Below are 23,263 nucleotides of genomic sequence, written 5' to 3' on the forward strand. Positions count from 1 at the left end.
CCTTTGCACACCATATACACAAGGACAGAAAGATTTATGCTGAATGGTCCTCAGTTAATTACTAAAAGTCTAGGATTTGCTGGTTTGCCTGTGTCCTCTTTCCTACTACCAATGCAATATATTATTTCTAACTGTTATGCTTTTGAATGAGTAATTGAGTGTTGTTATATCCTATTCAATAGCCATTCTGTTTAGACAACAATTCCATTGATATTCGACATGTGGAGAATAGGGAAGTGCTAGAATTCCTCCCAATTCGAATTTGCTACTGAATTTTCCATTAATCTGCTTATTCTCAATCACTGAGGATCGGATTTTAATGCAGCAAATTTCCACTGCTATTTTTGAAAACAGAGGTTTTTTTAAAAAAATCTGCCTCTAAAACATCGATTGTAAAAGATAATTTATAGGTATTTTCTTATAAAATAGCCTTCAAAATATTGATGTTTCCTTTAAAAATATTGATATTAATACAGATATTTTTCCCAAGCAGAAAAAAAACACAGATCGGTAAAAGCAGTGACTAGCAGATCATGCTTTTACTTGGATGGCCAGCTCCAGAAGGTGGTGCTCAGGAGCTATTGTTTGGCCCTGTGGAGCCTCCAGTGTGGGGTTCTTCAGACAGGGCTGCTTCTAAAGGGCAGCCAGGTGGGGAACTGGCCCAAGGGACCCTGGAGCTACAGGGGGCCCTCCGGTCTCCTTCTGCAATCTGCGGAAACATCTGCAGACCGCCATTCCCCCACCATCCCCATGCTTCACCTACCTTTCCATTGTTTTTTGTGGTGCACAGATTTGCCATCAATCAAGATGGCGGCCGACGTTTCCTTAAGGGGCTGAAGCCTCTGCCGCCATCTTGGTTGATGGCACGCATGCGTGCTACACGCGCACATTGCTGCCATCAACCAAGATGGCGGCAGAGGCTTCAGCCCCTTAGGGAAACCTCATCCGCCATTTTGATTGATGGCAAACCTGCGCATGCCGCAAAAAACAAGGGAAAGGTAGGTGAAGCATGGAGATAGTGGGGGGATGGCGGGCACTGCGGAAGCTCCTGTCTTGTGGTCCACAGATGCTTCCGCAGATTGCAGAAGGGGAGTGGAGGGTCCCAGGGCAGGCTGGTACCCAAGGGCCCCAGCATGCCTGGGGCCGGCCCTGTCTTCAGGCTTCAGTCTTATTGCAGACACTATTTAATATCTACATGAAGCCGTTGAATGGGAATATCTGGAGGTCTGGAGTGTATTGGGCAGGCCTTCCACCCCACCCTGCGAGAGATAAATGTGCTCACCGTCGCGGTGGTGTGTGGGGGAGAGAAAGCGCTCCTTGCTGCTGCTTCCTGGCACAGGGTCTCCTGCTCAACAACAGCCACCATCACCATGTCCTCCTCCTTCTCCTGCTCCACGCAAGGCCCAGGTCCTTGCTGCCGCTTCTCAGCGCGGGGCCTCCTGCTCAACAACAGCCCAGTGCCTCCTGCTCAACAACAGCCACTGCCATGGCGTCCTTCTCCTCCTCCTGCTCCAGGCAAGGCCCAGGTCCCCAAGCCCAAGCTCCCACAGCCGCCCCCCGACATAAACCATCACCACCAGCAGCAGCAGAAGCCCGGGGAGCAGCAGCTGAGCGAGCCCAAGGACATGGAGAGGAAGACAACATTGAAACAGCAAACAGCTTCGCTGTAAGAAATGCCTGTCGCCCTTCTGCCTCTCTGGAGCTGCCGCCCCCACTAACACCACCTCCTCTTTCTTGGCGGTGCCGATAATGATAATATTATTTGTTATTTAATTTAATTGTTGTAAATTGTATTGCTTTTATTGTGTTTTTATTGTATTTTTATATTGTATTTTTATACCTGTGTTTATCTTTCTTTGTAAGCCGCCTTGAGGGCCTTTGGCCGAAAGGCGGGGTATAAATAAAATATGATGACGATGATGATGATGATGATGATGATGATAGTGGATACAGAACAAACTCAAACCGATGCCAGCCTGTTAGGTTGACAGAATGCTTTCAAACTGGCACTGGCCAACAGATCCCATCCCTAGTGGAAGGAGAACAAGACTATAGCTGCTGCCCCCCATCACTCACACTCTACATCAGGGATAGGGAACCTGTGGTCCTCCAGATGTTGGACTACAACTCCCATCATCCCTGACCATTGGCCATGCTGGCTGAGGCTAATTGGAATTGGAGTCCAACAACATCTGAAGGACCACAGATTCCTCACCCCTGCTCTGTATTGACCAGGACATTGGCACACAACCTGTACACACACAGGGTTTGTATACTCATTATTGTTGTTATTATGTGCCTTCAAGTCGATTACGATAAAGTCAATTACATTTGATAAAATGGAGGGTACTGATCACTCAAAAGGGAAATGTCTGGTCTAATATAGATTATTGAATCCAGTTATCACTCTATGCACACATCAGCCACAAAATATATGAATAAGGGATGGCCAAAATGAGCCTTCCTGTACATATTAAGATTTCTTCTACCTGCCATTACTGGAATGTCATTACAGGGGTGGGAAACCTGTGGCCTCTAGATGATAATGGATTCCAATTCTCATCAGCCCCAGCCAGCACGGCCAGGGGTCAGGAATGATGGGAGTTGGTCCAAAAATATCTGAAGGGCCACAGTTTCCTCCTGTTCTAATGGTTCATGGCTATGTTAGTTTGAGGTACTCAGCATTTGAACTATTCGGGGGTGGGGGGGGAGAGAGATAAAGAGCCTATAATGAAATCTACAAGCCCCAGTCCTTACTTTAGACAATCATACCCTCCCTGCAGCCTGCTAAAAACAGGAACTAAAGTGAGTGGACTGCGTTCCCTCTGCCCTCCTCCTTTCTAATTTGATTACCAGATGTTCTCTCTTTAGAGATAGATAGATATTATCTCATGGCTCCAGGCGGGATGGAGGGCAAGGAAGCACTTTACTAGATATTTTCTATTTCTCTCAACTTTTATGTAATAGTAATATATTGTGCTTTCAGTTCTGCTCAGTTGCATCTACGGTTCCCAGACACTGCACATTACAGGATTATGTCCACTATTCCCATATCACACTTACACTGAGATCCTTTATTGTACTATGTCTGCAGTGCAGGGGATCCAGGTAATATTCTGTGAGATTTTAGGTTACATTGCTTACAGCACATTTGCTTTCATTATCTTTTCTTTCCAGGCTGCTACACTTCTTGTCTTCGTGGAACTTTATTCACACACATCAGATTTATGCCATAGTTTACTTGTCTGCCCTCTAGGATAAGTGGGCAGGAGTTCCTTAGTCTCTGAGATAAGTCTCTACCTTAGCTGCTTCTCCCCCTTTCCCTGGTGAGACCTGTACAGTTTCCCTTCTACATAATACTAAGAGACCATCAGTGCTTGGTTTACTGGGGGGACGGGACCATTTGTTACAGCCTCCTTAATTCCTATTTTTTAGAAAGCTATTGGGAGGTATGATCTAGTGACAATTGGGAGGCATCAGGTGTGAGGTTTGCGGATTTCATTAAGGGCTCCCCTGCCTCCCCCCTCCACCTAATTCAACCACTGCTTCAAGCATTTGCAGTGGCTTGTACTGCAGAAGTATAAAAGCAATGTCAGTGAAACCAGCAGTAAGGCCAAAATAAATTGACTGAGGACCAAACTAGATAGGAACAGACAACTATTCAGGTGTTAAGCCTGAATGCATGAGGTCACAAAGCATGTAGCAGCCAAGGGGATGTGTACTTGCCTGGGGGCACCCTCTCCACCCACCCTCCCAATTGTGGGGAGGTTTCAAAGTGTGTTCGGCCAAATGTGCTTAGAAGTCCCCTTCACTGACATTATCACTCAGCACAAAAAAGGACAGGGGTTGAGCAGGCATATCCGGTGCATGCAAGGAAGTTGAGGACAGAGTGGCGCATGTGCCCTTATGCTTTCAGGCTGAACACCTGAACAGTATTCATGCCCTTGCATGGCTTTTTTTTTTTTTAAGGGCAGGGGCGAATATTAACCCTTTGCCCTGATACAGTTCTGATCCATATCAGGTAGCCCTGCACCTGTCATTTGCAAGGAGAGGGAAACTCCATTTCCTACATTCTAAATAATAGGTGTGGGGGAGCCTTATTTGCATTGGGGGCATAGGACCCATGTCATGGTCCAGATCGGGCGGGCACACACACACACACACGCACACACACACACAGAGGCTATTGGTTTTCTAAAAACAAACCAGTGACTAAAAACATGAATAATGTCATGTCTCTGAGAATCAGATGGAAGAGGCGCTCACTGAGTGAGTGGATAATATTGATACCAGGGCAGAGACCATTAAAAAAAAATTACAGGCATTGGTGACATCAGTTAATGCAAGCTTCTCCAGCATAAGTACCTGGGCTGACAGCAGCATTTTCTCAATCTGTTATTGGTCACCTTATGGGAATTTCTTCCCCATTTTTTCCCCTTTATCTGCAAAGGTATTTTTGAGAACACCTAAGGTCTGCCAAACCCTGTCAACAGTGGGAGTAGGAACAGGAGAATACCTGCATCACTGTTCCTGCCCTGCCCATCCTCTCACTAGACTTGGGTCACATTCAAACAGTACATTTATTTCATTATTATTCCACTTTAGACATCCATGGGTTCCCCCAAAGAATCCTGGTAGGTGTAGATGGTGAAGGGTGCTGAGAGTTGTTAGGAGACACCCTATTCCCCTCACAGAGCTACAATTTTCAGAGTGGTTGAACAGGGAACTTTAGGAGTTGTAGCTCTATGATGAGAATAGGGGCCTCCTAATAACTCTGAGCACCCTTCACAAACTACACTTCCCAGGATTCTTTGAGGAAACCCATGACAGTGATGGAATAATAGTGGAATAAATGCATGGAATAAAATAATAGTGGAATAAATGCATGGAATGGAATAGCGGAATAAATGCATGGTGTGAATGTGGCCTTAGAGACACATGGAGAAGGTGCCACCAGTTTTTTCAGCTTGTTGCAGCCAGTCATCTGAATAGCCCATCTGTGTTTGAGACTCCTTAGCTGGCATGACTTGCCTGGAGAGTGGAAATCTCTGTGTGCTGTTGCTGCCAAGCTCAGTAACAAGGAATAACAATGTGGGAAGGGACAAACAGGGCATGGGAGAAAGAGAGAGACACTTGAGAAGGAGGGAGGGAGAAGAAGGAAAGACCTATGTTGATGGAGGACAGAGAGCACATTATGGGGTGCCAAATGAAAGTGCTAATAAATGTCGGTAGGACTAGGCTGTGAGCAAGACTGATGCATGGAAACAGACAGTTTCTAAAACTGGACTTAACTGATATTCAGATGACCCCTCTCATGGGTGAAAACGGGATTATGGGTCCATGTGGGCTAGCACCCAGCAGCTGTGCCCCTCACCATCCTCACATTCAAAGTTCATCAGAAAGAATTCTGAGCATGCACCAATGAACACATGTAGAGCTCCTCCACCTGAGGGTGAATCCTGGCAGAATCAGATGCACAGAGCTTCATCACACAGTGCTGAGCATGCAGACACCAGGCTGCGAGTGCAGTCAGGGATATCCTGTGTGGCTCCGTTCTTTCAATGCATGGAGGAGCCATCTAACCCACCCTTCTATTGAAATGTGCACTTGCCTGTACACTTAGATCTGCATCAGAGATGCTGCTCCATATCCCCATTTCAGGTATAGCAAGTGGATATACAGGACAAGGCCTTCTCGGCTGTGGTGTCTGCTTAATGGATTTTTTTGCCCCCAAATATCAGGCCAATTTCTGTCTACCTACCCTCAGATACAAGGACAATGATGCTATTACATCAATGTGCTTTCAGCCTAAGTAGTAACTGTCTACTGATTGATCCTGTCATCTGCCCCCCCACAGTTTTTCTGCTTCCTTTGAATATTGCTTGTAAGAATTATGTGTAATTTTATCTATATTTTTAAAAATGATTTGTTTAATTGCCTTTATTTTAGTAAATAAATAAAAAGACTATTTCTCATCTCTTCTTGAAAAAAAATCTCCAACTTTTGTGTTTGTTTTCACCCACGTTTTGAGTTGTGTGGCACTCCTCTCACACTCAATCGTTTGGCCTACCTACAATCAATACATAAATATGAAGGGCTGTGCTGATTTTATTTACAAGAAATTTAGTTACATGATTTTATTTGCTGAAATTGGACAACATCATTGCACCATGAATCACAACATCACACTGTTCCTTTGCAGCATGGTATCTGGTAGTGTAGACCCAGGGGATCTCATTGAAAGAAGTCATTGCCAAAGGAGACAGAAGTGGCATTGAAAAATATGGCATGAAATTGCTTTAAACAAATTGATTTTTCATGTAGCTTGCTGGCAGATCTGATAAAAAAAAATTGCACCATGACAGGAGTATGGCTTTTTAATGCAAAATTTTAAAACTAAATTCAGAACAGCTTTATCTAAAATGTGGATTTACCTATTAAACCAACATAGTAAGGTTTTTCATATCAAGTCTGATTATTAGCCCATTTAACTTATTAGTATTGTCTAATGCATCGTTAGTACTGTCTACAGAAGAGGCGAGATACCTGTGACCTTCCAGATGTCGTTGGACTACAACTTCAGTCGTCCCTGACCATTGGTTGGGGGTCTGGGGCTGATGGAAGTTGAACAACATCTGGAGGGCCAGAGGTTCTCTATCCCTGGCAGCAGTTCTCCTGTGTTTCAGAGAAAGGTCTTTCCCAGCCTTATCTGGAGATAACAGGGATTGAACCCAGGGCCTTTTACATGCAAAGCATGTGCTTTTTCTCTAAGCTGCAGCCTGGTGATTACGTGCATGAATCCATATTACTATTCCATTGCAATGGTGCTGACACTAAGATGTATTCTACAAAGATTCCAGAAAGAACCAACATGAACCAGGTGACCATTTAGCAGTTAAGTCAACATATTGCAATACAAAATGTCTTTCATAGGAGTTCAAGGGCTTTCCTTCCTCCCTTTTCCCTTGCAATTTCACATGAATGTTTATAAATAAAAAGAGGAATGAAAGTCCATTTGGCAGTCATTTGATTTTTCTCCAGTTTAATAGGCTTTTAAAATTTGCCCATTCATCATGTTTGGTTTCTTTTCTCATCAGGCCCCCCTTTTTTTTCTAATTCAGTTTGCTCATCTTAGGAGAAGAATCACATTTAAGTATTTAGATTAAATGTATCTGTCTTGCCATAGCTGGTCAGTTCTCTTACAGCATGTAGTACCTTTAAAGCTAAGAGCTGCAATAGCCAGCCAATGGGTTATAAATAAGAAAAGGTAACCAGTAATGACTCAGGGGCTCTGAACCCATTACCCTGCCACAATTCTCTGTCCGCAAATCAAAGCCAATCTAGCAGTGAAAAATAAATACAGTGCAGCAGAATTACAGCTAAAGACAGGAAATGGGGGAACCCGCTGTGCACAATGATCGTAGGGTAGTCTGTTCAGAAGATGGGGCTGTTCACAAGAACCCAGCATTCTTTTGCTTGCTTCCTGTTTTGTGCACAAGGAAAGAAAGGAACTCCTTTGTAAACAATGATGTACTTTAGGGTCGCCACGTGCCCTACTTAACAAGGACCATCGTCTGTTTAAAGGTCTGTCTTGTCCAAATGATGAGGCGCAAGAAGGGGCTTTGATCTTCTCCATCTCCACCTTAGCACCTGCAGAGCAGACTGAGCAGACACATGGGTCACCTGGTCATAGTCTCCTCCATGGTGGGGTGTATTATAGTTCTATTTAAATTACAGTAATTTGCATCTGTGCATATATATCCATATGCGTATTTTATGCAAACCTATGTCCCCTTTGGGGGGAGGGTGCATTTCCTCCTTTGGGATGATATTAATGTGGTGGCCACTCTAGTGTTGTGGGAGTAGTGGGGGGCAGCTTTTTCCCCACTAGCCCTGTGCAAATGGTCAGCAAATGTGTGCATGTGAGGATCAGGATGACACCTGCTGAATCCAGAGACTACATGCTTTCACTCCACAAGAAAAGCCCATTACAGGTTCCACCCACCTGTCCTTCCTTTCTGCCCCAGCAGAGGAATTATTCCTAATCTGAAGGCCAGGACCTACCTGGTCAGGGGGAAAAATGGACTGCCTTCAAGTCGATTCCGACTTATGGCAACCCTATGAATAGGGTCTTCATGGTAAGCGGTATTCAGAGGTGGTTTACCATTGCCTTCCTCTGAGGCCAAGAGGCAGTGACTGGCCCAAGGTCACCCGGTGAGCTTCATGGCTGTGTGGGGATTTGAACCCTGGTCTCCCAGGTTGTAGTCCAACATTCTAACCACTGCACCACACTAGCTCTCTCCTGCTCAGGAATCAGCTGCTTAAGAGAGGGAGTCTGTCATCCATGGGTAGGGTGAAAAGCAGCTCTGCCAAGATAGAACCATGTTTAAATTGCATGCACCCACCCACATTTCTGTCTGTGCCCTCCCCAGTCCCCCACCTGTAGCCAGTCAGAAGACTGCAGTTTTCTCTCCTTCCCATCCACCACGATGTATGTATTGTTCCCCCCTACAGACATGTTATGATACCCTGGGAGGGACTTTATCACTGCAATCCTATGCATGCATGTTCACTGGAAGTAAATACAACTGTGTTTAAAAGGGCTTAGTCCCAGGTAAATGTGTCTAGGATTGCAACCTGTATGTCATCTCATCCCTATCTTGGCCTCCCATTAAAATTGTAAATTGGCAAAATTTGTTCATGTATTTTCTGAAACTTGTTCCTCTGGTATTTTCAGGCATGACCAATGTTTTTATGGCATTAGCAACAACATCATCACATCATGATGTGGGATGCTGAAGTGCACATCCTTCCCAACTAAGTGACAGTGGGGAAACCGGTCCTCATCTAGATCCTAGTTATTTAACAACAGGAATTTATTAACAAGGTATGTGGTCTTTTCTTTCCATAAGTGCAGCAAACTGACAATGCACAATAGGCTGGTTGATTGGTTGCCACCTGGTTGCTTAATGATCCCATACTTACAGTATAATCATATACATGTCTGCTCAGAACTAGGCTCAATTAAGTTCAATGGGTCTTACTCCCCATTAAGTGTGTGTAGGATTGTAGCCATAAAGCAGCCACACACACTGAGATCCTGTTGAAGGCAATGTTCTCACAAGAAGGAAATGTGGAATGAATTGGGGAGAAGAGGGAGAGGATGGTCACAAATACGGATCTTGCCATCTTGTGAAAACAATGTCCACTGCAACAAAATCCAGTTTCACAGAAATGGAGGTAAGCATTCAAAACAGATAAGCAGAAAAGTCAGGGGACTTTTTGACCCTATCAAACCCCTAGATTAAGATCCCAAATCTAAATTGACTCATTCTGGCTGCAGTTCTGCTCTGGAGGCTTTTTATCCAACCACGTAATTAAGAATTTATCACAACCACTTGTGTCAAATCAAGCAAACTCCTGTGTGTAGACTTTGGCTTCTATATCAAAGAATGTGCATCACAAGAGGGACTGTTTTTTTCTAGCCATGTTCTTTCCCAGTGACTCTTTCCTCTGATAACCTAAGGCTGACATGCGGAAATGCCTTGGGCTGGGACTGAGACACAGACACTGGAGTAGTGTGCAATAGCTTGCCAACACTTTGTCTTTAAGCTGCTAGCCCTTGTTTAGGGCAAGTAAAACCAGTTGTGTGTAATTTTGAAACTATGTTAAACTCTTTCCTTTGAAGCAACCAACCCTAACACTTAAAAAAAATCATATAATGGCTGGATCGTTTTATAGGAAAGAAAAACTATCAATAAGAAATTTGCCTCCCAGTCAGACCTTTAGCCCATCTACGCCAGGGGTGGGGGAGACTTGTGGCCCTCCAGATGGCATTGTGCTGTCACCTTCCACACCTCCCTCAGAAAGGCACACAGAGGAGGGCCTCAGATGATGAACACAGGGTCCAGATAGGTTTATTTTTTTGCCCGGCCTCCAAGACGTCTTCTGTATCTTTAAAAGTTGTGCAGGGGGAAGGCAGAATTCCACCTTGTGGTTTTTCTCATTACAGTGTTGCAAGAACACCTGCAACTTGGCTGACTTTCTCTTCTCCCAAAGATACAGCATCAATCTCAGGCCATGAACCTGGCAACCCTATCTGTGAAGGACTTCTTCACCAGCCCAAACTCTCAGCATCCAGTGCTGGTGATAGTTAAATGCAACGCTTGGCTAATAACCTGCTTTCATGTTGGCTGGTGCCAGTTTGAAAGCATTCCGTTGACCTAACAGGCCAGTATTGAATTGAGTTTGTTCTTTGTCCACTAGCTGCTGTTTTTACCAATCTATTTTTCTCCTTACAAAAAATTATATTAATATTGATATTTTAAAAGGAAATGGCGACAAGAGAAAGGAAATAGTGATAAAATTATTGTTCTTAAAATCGATATTTTATAGGCAGATTTTTTTAAAAAAACTAATTTTCAAAAATAGTTGCAGAAAATGGCTACATAAAAATCTGATCCACAATGACAGAGAATAAGTGAATTAATGGAAAATTTGATACCAAATCTGAATTGGGCGGAATTCTAATACATCCCTAGCCCAGTGAAGGAACAGTTATATTATGAGGGAAAATGTAAATATGCCAATGTTGTTTTGTTATAAACACTATTTGGTAAACGGTTAACTGTATGAAGTGATACATTGGCAGATCATTTCTGACTGAAGCTAGAAAGATGCAATATATGAAGGTTCAGCTAGAAGTCTGCCAAGAACCAGTTAGGCTGTTACAGTTTCAAAAGGTGTTTACATAGTTGTAAAGTTTTCCACCGTGGCAGTTAATAGCCAAATCTACTTTTTATATGGGTCAGGAAAATTGCAAAGCATCAAAACGTGATAGGTCCTTCAGTGGACATTCTATTCAGAATCAATTGTCCTTAGTTATAGGCCAATGAAAATTCAAAATTCTAGTGAAAACGTGACGATTGGTTAGCGATCTGACTGGAGACAATAGTACTGTTTGGGGGTCATTATACACTTCTATCATGTCGCCTCTTACTCACCTTTTCTCTGAACTAAGCAGTAAACTTAATGCTTATGTGCACAGAGGAAGGTGATGATTTCAGACTGCACCAACACTGCTGTCAAGCTTGGAACCTTACAAATCTGATGTGTTTAATGTGTAGCATATAGCTAAATCTCCATATCTTTGTCGCCTCACTGAACACTGTGGCCAATTTAACAACCAGGGGACCCCATGTTGAAAATCGTAGATATACGCTGTGTATGAAGAATAATGTGTAGTTTGACCGTAAGCTACCACTTTGCAAGTTAAGCCACTATTGCTCCCATTACTGTTAATCTCTGGGTGAAGTGTTTATTGATCCAAAGTCTTCCACGTCAAACTTCATAACTGTGTTTTATGAAGGGGACACATCAGTTTTTTGAAGTTGGCAAAGCACTGAGTATATGCCACCAATGGTTCTGATAACAATGGCATTGAAAACAAAACCATTATCTGAAGGCACTAATTACTCATTTTGAGGGCTATGGTTGTTAGAAATATGAGTTCCATGTTTCTTATATGAGTGCACTGTAGCTCAGTTCTGTGGCCTTTTATTGATCACAGTACAATAACATCATAAGCATTCCCATAAAGGAGAACTAATTAACTTTCAAAAAACATAAGAAGAAAAGCTTGGAGCAACTGTGCCATCAAGAAATGGGATTAATACTATCAATGCAGGCTCATTTCTTATAGGTTACAAAAAATGCCTTCCATTCCATAATAGGATCATGTGCCCATAAAAAGAAAATCTTCAAATAATCCAGCATCTCAAAACCATTGCTCCCATGAATGCATAAATATGACAGTGTCTGAAGAGTCATAGACTGAGTTGTATTCAGTGGCAGCCATTGACTGAAAAAAAGAGAAAGGCAAAATCAAGCTCACTTCAATAAAGAAGATGAAAACCAACAATCCAATAGTGTCCCAGGAGTACAAGTAATTCCATCAAGTGCAGATTTGAATCATATATGCAAAGGACAAATATTCTGGCTATGTCATTGTAAGCAGGAACAAAAAATTAAATGTTCAATGCTAAAAATTAATGTGAGCCTGCACATTTCATTACATAAAATATCCTCTAATTTCTGGCTATCGCTACTACCCAGTTCTTTTCATTAATGAGCACTCAATTCACCCACAAATTAAAAGGAAACGAAAAAAGATATGAACATGATATTAGTAGCTAGAAGTAAAAAAGGTAATTGTTTGTTTCTCAAGTTCTGAAATTAATTCGTAATACTACATCAATGAGTTATATTTACTTGGTCTGTTATCTATAGGAAACTGTTAGGTCTTGTGCTGGCCTCAGTGTTTGGTAGATACTGGAAGAAGCACATTTCCTTTTGTTTAAGTGACTGACCTTATGCAGATATTAAATTTTAGTGTGACATTTGAAGTTATATGATCAGAATTAATGTCATATTGAATATTACACCAGAAAAGTTGGATATCAAAATGCAACAATGATTCCATTGTTAACGTACAGTATTTTCAATACCAGCTCTAAACTACACATGATTGCAAAATGCTTTAAAGCCAGGAAATTCTGCACTGAAAGTAAAATGCTATAATTTTTTTAAGCTTTAAATTACATTGTTTAAAAACTACAACTGCAAATCAAAATCAAGATTGTCTATGAAATCATGACCTTAACTAGCTACATTTTCTGTAGCTTAAAACTCCATAAAAAGTACCATACAACAATTTCTTGACTTCAGGTTTTTTTAATGGATGGGGGGAAGAATAAGAGTCTCTTATGCATCTAATCCTATATGAACATAATTGTCTTACAACCTGACCTATGACCTAGCTAAGCTCAAGCACTGATTTATGCTGATGTAGTCCCATTCTTGTCAACAAGGTTAAAGTTAACAGGGTGGGCCCAGTTCAGGAAAAATAAATGCCTTTAAACCAAATTAGTCCCATGTGCTTCAATGAGACAAAATCAACCAGCTTTGGCTCAAGTGAAGTATAGATCAGATGGCAAGCCATATGACTGCATTGGCTCGTGTTCCTTTCTCCTATCCTCTCCATTCCTTTCTCATTTCTCTCCATTTAGTGTCTTCCTCGCTGTTGGTTTTTTGACCGTAAGCTCCTTGGGTCAGAAACCTTTGCATTTTTGATTGTTTTATTTTGTGAAGTGCCATGTATCATCTTATATAAATAATAAGATACTATTAATTGAACTTGATTGTGGTTGGCCTCTTCCTATGCTGGTTGGCTGGCTTATGCAGTGGCATAAAGCTTCCATTCAGCACTGGGGTACTGGGGCCCCATTTGGGGGGTGCCATTTTGATTTCCTACAATACCCTAGGAGTCACCAACCTTTTGGGGTCCCTTGGACCCATTTCAACATTTAAGACACTGTCATGGGCACATGTACCCCTCCCACAAAAAGCAAACTGACCCACACAAACCTAGTCAGGAACCATTTCCCCGCCCCCCAAAAAACCCTAAATACACCCAGGCAAAAAATCCCACATCCAATCCAGACACAAACCCCACAAAATCACAAACCCACAACATTAAAATGGGCAATACTCACCAGAGCTTCCCCTGCACCACCCCAGATGCTTACAAGGCAGCACTAGGCCATTTTTGCCCCACCCATCTTCTTTTCTTTCTTTTTTTTTTTAAATAGGCAGCTTGACTTGGCATGTTGGAAAGCAAAGCACGAGGTCGGGCTGCCCTTCCCTCTTCCTTTCCCATTCTGGGGGAAAGAAAGCAAGATGGCTGGAAGATAGAGCTTGCCTCCCAAAGGTCCCCATCTCTGGTCTAAAGGAAACCTCATGTCCAGGCATAATATGCAGCTGAATATCAAATGCTCAAGGCAAGCAACATTCCATATAGACTTCCTGGAAGCATCTAGTTGAGCAAACTTGGGTTAGGGTCTCCAACTGGAGTTTTAGAAGGCAATACAACTTTGGGCCCATTTTATTTAAAGTACCTTGATGGCAGTTTACAACACAAAAAATGGTAAAATTGTATATGATATATTTAACTAAAATATCATTAAATAACATTCCAGTCAAAATAAAGCTGTTAGTAATAGTCAAAAGAATAAATGTAAAATATAAAACATATAGACTTCTCGATGCCACACTCCCTCCGCAGGGGAAAAGGACCTATTAGAATGGTCCGCTCCAGGCGCCTGATGGATCCAGAAGGATTCCTGACTGTGCTTGGGGAATTGAAACCTGCTGAAGGCCGCCCGGTCGATGCCCTGGTGATAGAGTGGAATGAGGGAATCACCAGGGCATTGGACCGGGTGGCTCCAAAACGTCCTCTCCCTCTGAACAGAACTCAGTTAGCACCATGGTATACACCACGGTTGCGTAATCTGAGACAGGAGGTGAGACGACTAGAACGCCGGTGGCGGAAATCACGTTCCGAAGATGTCCGGACACAGGTTAGAGCAGCAATTGCTGCCTATCAAGTGGCAGTGAAGGCAGAAAAGAAGAAGTTCTTTGCTGCCTCCATTGCGTCCACAGAGTGCTGTCCCAGGAGGTTGTTCCAAGTGGTCCGAAGCCTGGTCGGTCCAGTTGCTCAGGAACCCTTGGAACAGTCAAAAGCCTCCTGTGACAAATTAGCGAAGCACTTTGCTGACAAAATCGAACACTTGCGGAACTTGATCCCGTACGCCGTAGATACAGTGAATGAACCAGAGTTGACCAGTTGCAAGCCGGTCAAATGGGATCGGTTTCGGCCTCTCCCTTCTGAGGATGTGGACAAGGTGCTCTCAACTGTGAAGCCTACCACATGTCTAAATGATCCTTGCCCGTCGTGGCTCCTTGTGAGCTGCAAAGAGAAATTGGGCGAGGGGATTAAGGCGGTGGTTAATGCATCCCTGGAAGAGGGTGTAATGCCATTAGCCCTCAAGGAGGCAATTGTAAAACCCATCTTAAAGAAGCCCTCCTTGGATCCCCAAGTTTTGAACAACTTTCGCCCAATTTCAAATTTACCATTCTTGGGCAAGGTCATTGAGCGAGTGGTGGCCAATCAGCTGTTGGCACACTTGGATGAAACAGATTATTTAGATCCATACCAATCGGGTTTCAGGACTGGACATGGAACTGAAACAGCCTTGGTCGCTCTGGTGGATGATATGAGGAGGGCATTAGATAGGGGAGAATTCACCTTTCTTGTCCTCCTCGATCTCTCAGCGGCTTTCGATACTGTTGACCACAGTATCCTTCTACATCGCCTGGAGGGATTGGGAATTGGAGGCACTGTACTGCAGTGGTTCCGCTCCTTTCTCTCTGATAGGCATCAACAAGTAGCATTGGGGGAAGAGGTTTCAGACCCTTGGCCTCTCAATTGTGGTGTGCCACAGGGCTCTATCCTCTCTCCCATGCTATTTAATATCTATATGAAGCCGCTGGGGCTGCTGGGCTGTAGTGTCACCAATATGCTGATGACACTCAGCTCTATCTCTCGTTTAAATCCTCACCAGAGTTGGCTGTGGAGACCATGTCCAAGTGCCTGGAATCCGTGAGTGGATGGATGGGAAGGAACAGGTTGAAGCTGAATCCCGATAAGACCGAGGTGCTACTCGTGGGGGACAAGGGAAGGTTGGGAGATATTGACTTGATGTTCGATGGGGTGAAACTGCCCCTAAAGGATCAGGTCCACAGCCTTGGGGTTGTTCTGGATTCCAAGCTGTCCATGGAAGCTCAGATCTCGGCAGTGAGCCGGGCAGCTTGGTATCAATTACACCTCATACGCAGACTGCAACCCTACCTTCCTGTTCACCAGCTCCCATTGGTGGTACATGCCCTGGTCACCTCTTGTTTGGATTACTGTAATGCGCTCTACGTGGGGCTACCCTTGAAAACGGTCCGGAAACTACAACTTATACAAAATGCGGCGGCTCGACTACTTACAAATTGTCGTCGCCGGGAGCACATCACTCCAGTGTTGTTCGATCTGCACTGGCTTCCAGTTGTTTTCCGGGCCCAATTCAAGGTGTTGGTATTAACCTTTAAATCCCTACAAGGTCTCGGCCCAGTTTATCTGATGGAGCGCCTCCAATGCCACCAATTATGCCGCCCGACAAGATCAGCCACACAGGGCCTTCTCTCAGTCCCGCCAACTAAAACAGCTAGGTTGGTGGGGACTAGAGAGAGGGCATTCTCAGTGGCGGCCCCCACTCTCTGGAACTCCCTCCCGTACGATCTTCGGCATGCCCCTTCCCTGAATGTATTCCGCAAAGCCTTGAAGACCTGGCTTTTCAGACAGGCCTTCGGGACTTCCGGGGAGGGTTAATCCTTATGACTAATTGCCTATTACTCTGAACTGTCATTGTTTTATAATTTTATCGTTTGTATTGTATTATTATGATGCATTTTATTGTAACTGAGTTGTACGTCGCCTAGAGTGGCCACCGGCCAGATAGGCGACACATAAATTAAATTATTATTATTATTATTATTTGAACAGCATCATTTAGCTACTGAAGATGATACATTGAAACACCTTGGGAATCATTTATTAAGGTTCTGTTTGACTTGTACCCATTTGGCTTTGTATTTTTCAATTTATTTTTACCCTTTGCTGCCTGTTTAATTTGTTCTACAGACCTCAGTGAGAGTCAATGAGAACTAAGCCAGCCCCTGTCTGCACATCCCTGCCCTTGATCCAAGTTCTAAATGTTGCACTAATGTGTGACAGAACCCAAGCAACTATTGCACAACTTTTGTTTGTTTGTTTGTTTGTTTGTTCTACGTATATACCGCCCCATAGCCGAAGCTCTCTGGGCAGTTTACAGTAACTAAAAGCATTAAAACAAATATACAAATTTAAAAACACATCTTTTAAAAACAATTTAAAAGACAATTTAAAAATTTAAAACAATTTAAAACACATGCTCAAATGCCTGGGAGAAGAGGAAAGTCTTGACCTGGTGCTGAAAGGACAACAGTGTTGGCGCCAGGTGCACCTCATCAAAAAAATCATTCCATAATTTGGGGGCCACCACTGAGAAGGGCTTCTCCCTTGTTGTCAGACTCCCAGCTGCCCTCGGAGTAGGCACCCGGAGGAGGGCCTTGGATGTTGAGCGTAGTGTATGGATGGGTTCGTATCAGGAGAGGCATTCCATCAGGTATTGTGGTCCCAAGCCGTGTAAGGCTTTATAGGTCAAAACCAGCACCTTGAATCAAGCTCAGAAACATACAGTCAGCCAATGCAAGCGGGCCAGAATCGGTTTTATATGTTCAGACCCTCTGGCCCCTGTTACCAATCTGGCTGCTGCATTTTGCACAAGCTACAGTTTCCAAACCGTCTTCAAAGGCAGCCCCACATAGAGCGCATTTCAGTAATCTAATTTGGAGGTTACCAGAACATGGACAACTGAAGTCAGGTTATCCCTGTCCAGATACGGACATAGTTGGGCCACCAACCGAAGTTGGTAGAAGGCACTCCATGCCACCAAGGCTACCTGAGCCTCAAGTGACAGAGATGGTTCTAGGAGAACCCCCAAACTATGAACCTGCTCCTTCAGGGGAGTGCAACCCCATCCAGGACAGGTTGGACATCCAACATCTGGTCAGAAGAACCACCCACTAGCAGCATCTCAGTCTTGTCTGGATTGAGCCTCAGTTTATTAGCCCTCATCCAGTCCATTGTTGCAGCCAGGCACCGATTCGGCACATTAACAGCCTCACCTGAAGAAGATGGAAAGGAGAAATAGAGCTGTGTGTCATCAGCATACTGATGGCAACGCATTCCAAAGCTCCGGATGACCGCACCCAACGGTTTTATGTAGATGTTGAACAGCATGGGGGACAGAACTGACCCCTGTGGAACCCCATACTGGAGAGTCCAGGGTGCCAAGTAATGTTCCCCAAATACCACCTGGAGGCAACCTGCCAAGTAGGAGCGGAACCACTGCAATGCAGTACCTCCCACTCCCAACTCAGCCAGTCTCCCCAGGAGGATACCATGGTCGATGGCATTGAAAGCCGCTGAGAGATCAAAGAGAATCAACAGAGTCACACTCCCCCTGTCTCTCTCCCGACAAAGGTCATCATACAGGGCGACCAAGGCTGTTTCCATGCCAAAACCAGGCCTGAAACCCGACTGAAATGGATCCAGATAATCGGTCTCATCCAAGAGTGTCTGGAGCTGGCCCGCAACCACTCGTTCAAGGACCTTGCCCAGGAATGGAACATTTGCTACCGGCCTATAGTTATTAAGATTTCCTGGGTCCAGGGAGGGTCTCTACAGGAGTGGTCTCACTACTGCCTCTTTCAGGCAGCCAGGGACCACCCCCTCTCGCAGAGAGGCATTAATCACTTCCTTGGCCCAGCTGGCTGTTCCATCCCTGCTAGCTTTTATTAGCCAAGAAGGGCAAAGATCCAGCACAGAAGTGGTTGCACAAACCTGTCCAAGCACCTTGTCAACGTCCTCAAGCTGTACCAACTGAAACTCATCCAAGAAATCGGGACAAGGCTGTGCTCTGGATACCTCGCTTGATTCACCTGCTATAACACTGGAGTCTAAGTCCTGGCGGATGCTAAAGATTTTATCCTGGAAGTGCCCAGCAAATTCATTACAGTGGGCCTCAGATGGTTCTGGTTATATGTCAGCATTGCTACATACTTCCCCCTCTGATTGTGATTTCTTTTTCTCTTTAGTTAGCTAGTTTTAAAAAGAACTCATTGCAATTTGTTATTTCATATGTTACACTGTTGGAGTGAAATGGAGGGCTTGATAACATTTTAGCATTCTACTCATTGTGCAAGACATGAAATCTAGTGGTCCCGGTGTTTCACATGAAGGCCCATGGATCAAAAGTACCACAGTAAATGGAAGGCTTGGTTCATCTGCTACCTGATTATGCCTCATCACATTCAAATGTGAAAACCTTTCAACGTCCTCTGATGAAACAATAACCTAATCCTGATATCCATCTCTGGATTATTTTTATTTTTATTAAACTTTAAATGTGCCCAGCACAAAACTGCTGGACCTATTTCTCTGTAAATTTGCAGGCTTTATCCACTACATAGGGACTACTATGCCTGCACATTCCATCCAATTCTGTCAAAAGGAAAATAACTTATTTTCATGTTTTAATTGCCCCATAATAGTGAATGAGGAAGGCATGAATCTTCATTTTTCCTGAATTGGAAACCACAGATTCAGACCTGAACTGAATCAAGCAGCCTCTGGTTTAGAATGAATTGGGCCATTTTCTTAAACACTGAATAGGGGTCTGAACTGTGGTCATTGCCCACCCCTTTATCCTAGCAGACCGATATCCACTTGTGCGACAGCCATATCATTCAATAAATATAATATCTACTCATATTCTCTTTGATAATGAATCAAGTGTACATTAAGTTTATTGAACAATGCAAGTACATAAAAGAACACTACATAAGAAGAACCCTGCTGGATCAGGCCAAAGGCCCATCATAATCCAGCATCCTGCTCTCATAGTGGCCAACCAGATGCTTATGAGAAGCCTGCAAGCAAGACCTGAGTGCAACATCATTCTCCCCTCTTGTGATACCCAGCCACTGGTATTCAGAGACACACACCCTCTGCCAGTGGCCATTGATAGCCTTATCCCCCATGAATTAGTCTAATCCATACTTCACCTCACAAACTGTTGTGCTGCTCGTCTTTAAAAATGTGGAAATATTTTAAAAACATTCCCTCTATAGTTAAAAAAAAGAAGGGTAAGCACGCAAAATAAATAAAGAGATGCAAGGCCCAGATGTCCAAATGAAACAGTAGTGTAGGTCATGTAACTAATGCTATTTTTAGTTGCAAATTAACATGGTTTAGTGGTCAGATTTGCACCACTGTTTAGAAAAGATATGTAGGTGGATCAGCCAACATTGATTGAAATCATTCTTCTTTGTCAGTCGCCAGTTCTTCTTAGTAACTAGCTCCCGATAATCTTCAAATGAGGACAGTCATCCAGAAACCTAAATAAAAGCTCAGGAACCCAAATAAAACTTATAGATCCATACCATCTGCCAGAATTGAGGCAAAGCTCAGAACAGGGCATCCAGAAAGGTCGGCCACACACATGAAAATAATGAGCTCTCCAGCAGGACATGTTGAACAGCAAAAGGAATTCTATAAGACATGTACATTAGTAGGGGCTGTCCCCCCTCAACAGATACTGATGGGTTGTGGCTGTGTGCTCCATCCTTCACCGAGCCAGGGGAATGGCAGAGGAATACCTGTTTGTGTCTATGCTTGGCAGGGAACTGGGAGACTGTCCAACTGGCGCAAAGGCAGAGCAAGTTGGCACACCTCCTCTGCGCTCCAACTGCTGCAAACTGGGTGGGGGGCAGGGGTAGTGTGTCGGCCTGTTTCTACATCTGCCCTGCAGCCAGAGCTCCAGCTGTCCAGCAGGTGCAGAGAAAGAGAAAAGCAGCATGCCTCTACTGCCCCCTCTTTTGCCCCAAACTAGTGGGGTGGCGGGCATGCACCAGTGTGTCCCTGACCTTGTGCTACATTGCAGAGGTGGAACCTGAGTTCAGGGAAGAGACTCCGCCCCTTAGGGCACAATCATATCCTTGCTACCCCCTCGTTTTGGTTGGCCGCTAAGGCCATCCAAAATTTGTCAAGCAGTTTAATAATAAAGCAGTTCATATCCGCATGCGCCTGGGAAAACAACTGCAGGCACAATTGTTGTGTGCAATTTTCAGAGCAAGACTCCTGTTTGAAAAATTAAAGGATATGAAATGCTGGTGAAGGAAGACAGGTCGTTGCAATGAATTGCAGTTTTAAATACCTCTTCTGCATACATGGTCATTTTGGGATAGAATTTCAAAAAAGTTAGACGGTACTCAGCAGCTTATTCAGAACTGCAGCACAAACCCTTGTGAACACCTTATATTGGGGTCACCAACCTTTGGGGAACATTTTCAAAGTGGACAAATTGTGGGCACCACACCCACACAGCAACCAAACACACACCACAACCTCTTCGATTGGCTACCATAGGATGATTCTTTCAAGACTTTCAGTGAGGAGAGGGGTAGGGAAGGCCAGGGAAAGCCTCTGTAGACAGATCTGTGCTTGTGGGAACCATGTTGTTGACCCTTGCCATGTGTTTCTGAAAGCCAGAGCAATGAGTGCAATTATTTATTTATGCTATTAATAATCCCCATGTAACACATTACACTAAACATTGTCCTTATGTTGTATTATGCTATTTTTGGCTGTTCCAAGGGCAGTCACATTGCCTATGTTCAGGCTGCAGTACTGAAATGACTTATTCTCGGTTCCTTTTGCTGACTTCTTGTGGTCAATTCTCACATCTGTCTTCTGCATGATGCCTGCAGCTCATCCTGACCTTTAGCCACTGGCTATGCACAAGGATGTGCACTGACTCACTGTTGCAGCTTGCTGCTCCAAGGGGTCTTTGCAAAATTCTTGCAGTCATGTGCTAAGAGTCAGTGTCTGCTCACATCATATCCACATTTTGGTGCCACCTCCCAGCAGGAAATATATTTTTAAAATCACTAATTGCACAAAATCTAATGCCCAAGGTAGCCATCTATCCCTGCATAATTACAGGTCTGGCCCAGGTGACAATATCTATGTGCATCAACCATTGGCTAGCTAATAGCACAAGCAGTGGTTTGCCACTACGGTAACCATGAGAATCTCCCATTAGATGTGACCTAATGTACTATTCTTGGGAGGTTCCCAGATGTGTCAATGTCATACTCCAAAAAGCCAGCACTGGTAGTGATTTTTAATCACTTCCTTCCTTCCTTCCTTCCTTCCTCAATATTCCATAGCCACAACTAGGGAACAATTACCATCCATATACACCTAAGGAGCCCTGGGCTTTGGTAGGGGATCAGGACAGAAATACATTTTTAGAAAGCTATGCCAGGTGGAACTGTAATGTCCCTCACTGTGACAAGGCCATCATATTCCAGGAATCTTTGAAGAAACAGTGTGAGCCCAAGCCACTAGCACAAGAAAACAAGGATTGGTCATCTACCATGGATGCATTTGATCCCTGAAATAAGGGATGCACCGGTGTGCCTTGACTAGGGATGGGATCTGTTGACCAGTGCCATTTTGAAAGCATTTAATTGACCTAACAGGTGATATCGATAAGAGCTTGTTCTTTATTCACTATCTGTTGCTTTTACAGGCCTGATTTTTTTCTTCCTAACATATCAATATTAATATTGATATTAATGATACTTTGAAAGGAAAGATTAATATTTTGAAGGGAAAGTGGCTTCTCTTCCATCTCCTCCTCTTCCTCATCCTCCTCTGTACCTGAGGCTGGCCAGTTTTCATGTTAGCGGTTTTCCTTTTGGAAAGGAAGAGAGTAGATTTCAATGCCTCCCATCCTCCACTATCCCATCTACCTATTGGTCCATCCATCCAACTGTCGTGCTCCTCTCCTCCCCTCCCCTTCTGGCTGTCCTTCCCTCCATCCTCCCATCAACTACCTAGCCAGCCAGCCTGCTTCTCCCTCTCCTTCTCCTCTCTCCATTGCTGGTCCCGGCTGGCCATATGCTGCTTGGAGTGTGCACCTTCGCTGCCTGCAATGCAGTCACTTGCTGCTGCCAACTACTTTCTGTGCCGCTGCCCTGCTGAATGCAGCTCTCACACATGTGCACACACACTCACATACACACTTACACACATGGCATTGGAAGGGAGGGAATTAGCAAGCACAGACAGGCTGTTCAGTTTCAGACACTTTTCCCCTCCCTTCTCCTAGTCAATTTCAGTTAGCAAGCAAAGCAGGTTGACATATCTGATGTGGTAAAAATCCACCAGGAAAAGCAGTGGAAGTTTGCAGGTTTCAGAATCAGTCCACAAAGACAGCGGACCTGTGAATTATCAGGGAGTCCAATGCCAAATCCTCACCCATCACTAGTGTTCATTCATCAAACACGTAAAGATGGTGATCACAGATGAGTACATGTATGTGAAAGGTCTACCAACAAGTAATTGGCCAAAACTAGTACATTATCTTGGCATACATTTAACCAAATGGCTAGAACATATGTAAGCAGTCCCATTTTGAGAAGACCCAGCGTCAATTTTTGATGGTGTGGAAACAGTGCATGAAATTTCTCAGTCACAGGAGGAAAAAATCAGATTGATTCTGGGCAGAGAAGGAATGGGCAAATTAGTCTGTTTCCAGACTGCATCAGTTTTCCACATGTTTACTGGAAAGTCTCTAAAAATCCACAAAAAATTCCATTAAAAATAGTATCTTCACTTAATATAGTGACTAAATGTATTTTCTCTCAC

Source organism: Rhineura floridana, chromosome 6, assembly GCF_030035675.1.
Source record: "Rhineura floridana isolate rRhiFlo1 chromosome 6, rRhiFlo1.hap2, whole genome shotgun sequence".
NCBI lineage: Eukaryota > Metazoa > Chordata > Lepidosauria > Squamata > Rhineuridae > Rhineura > Rhineura floridana.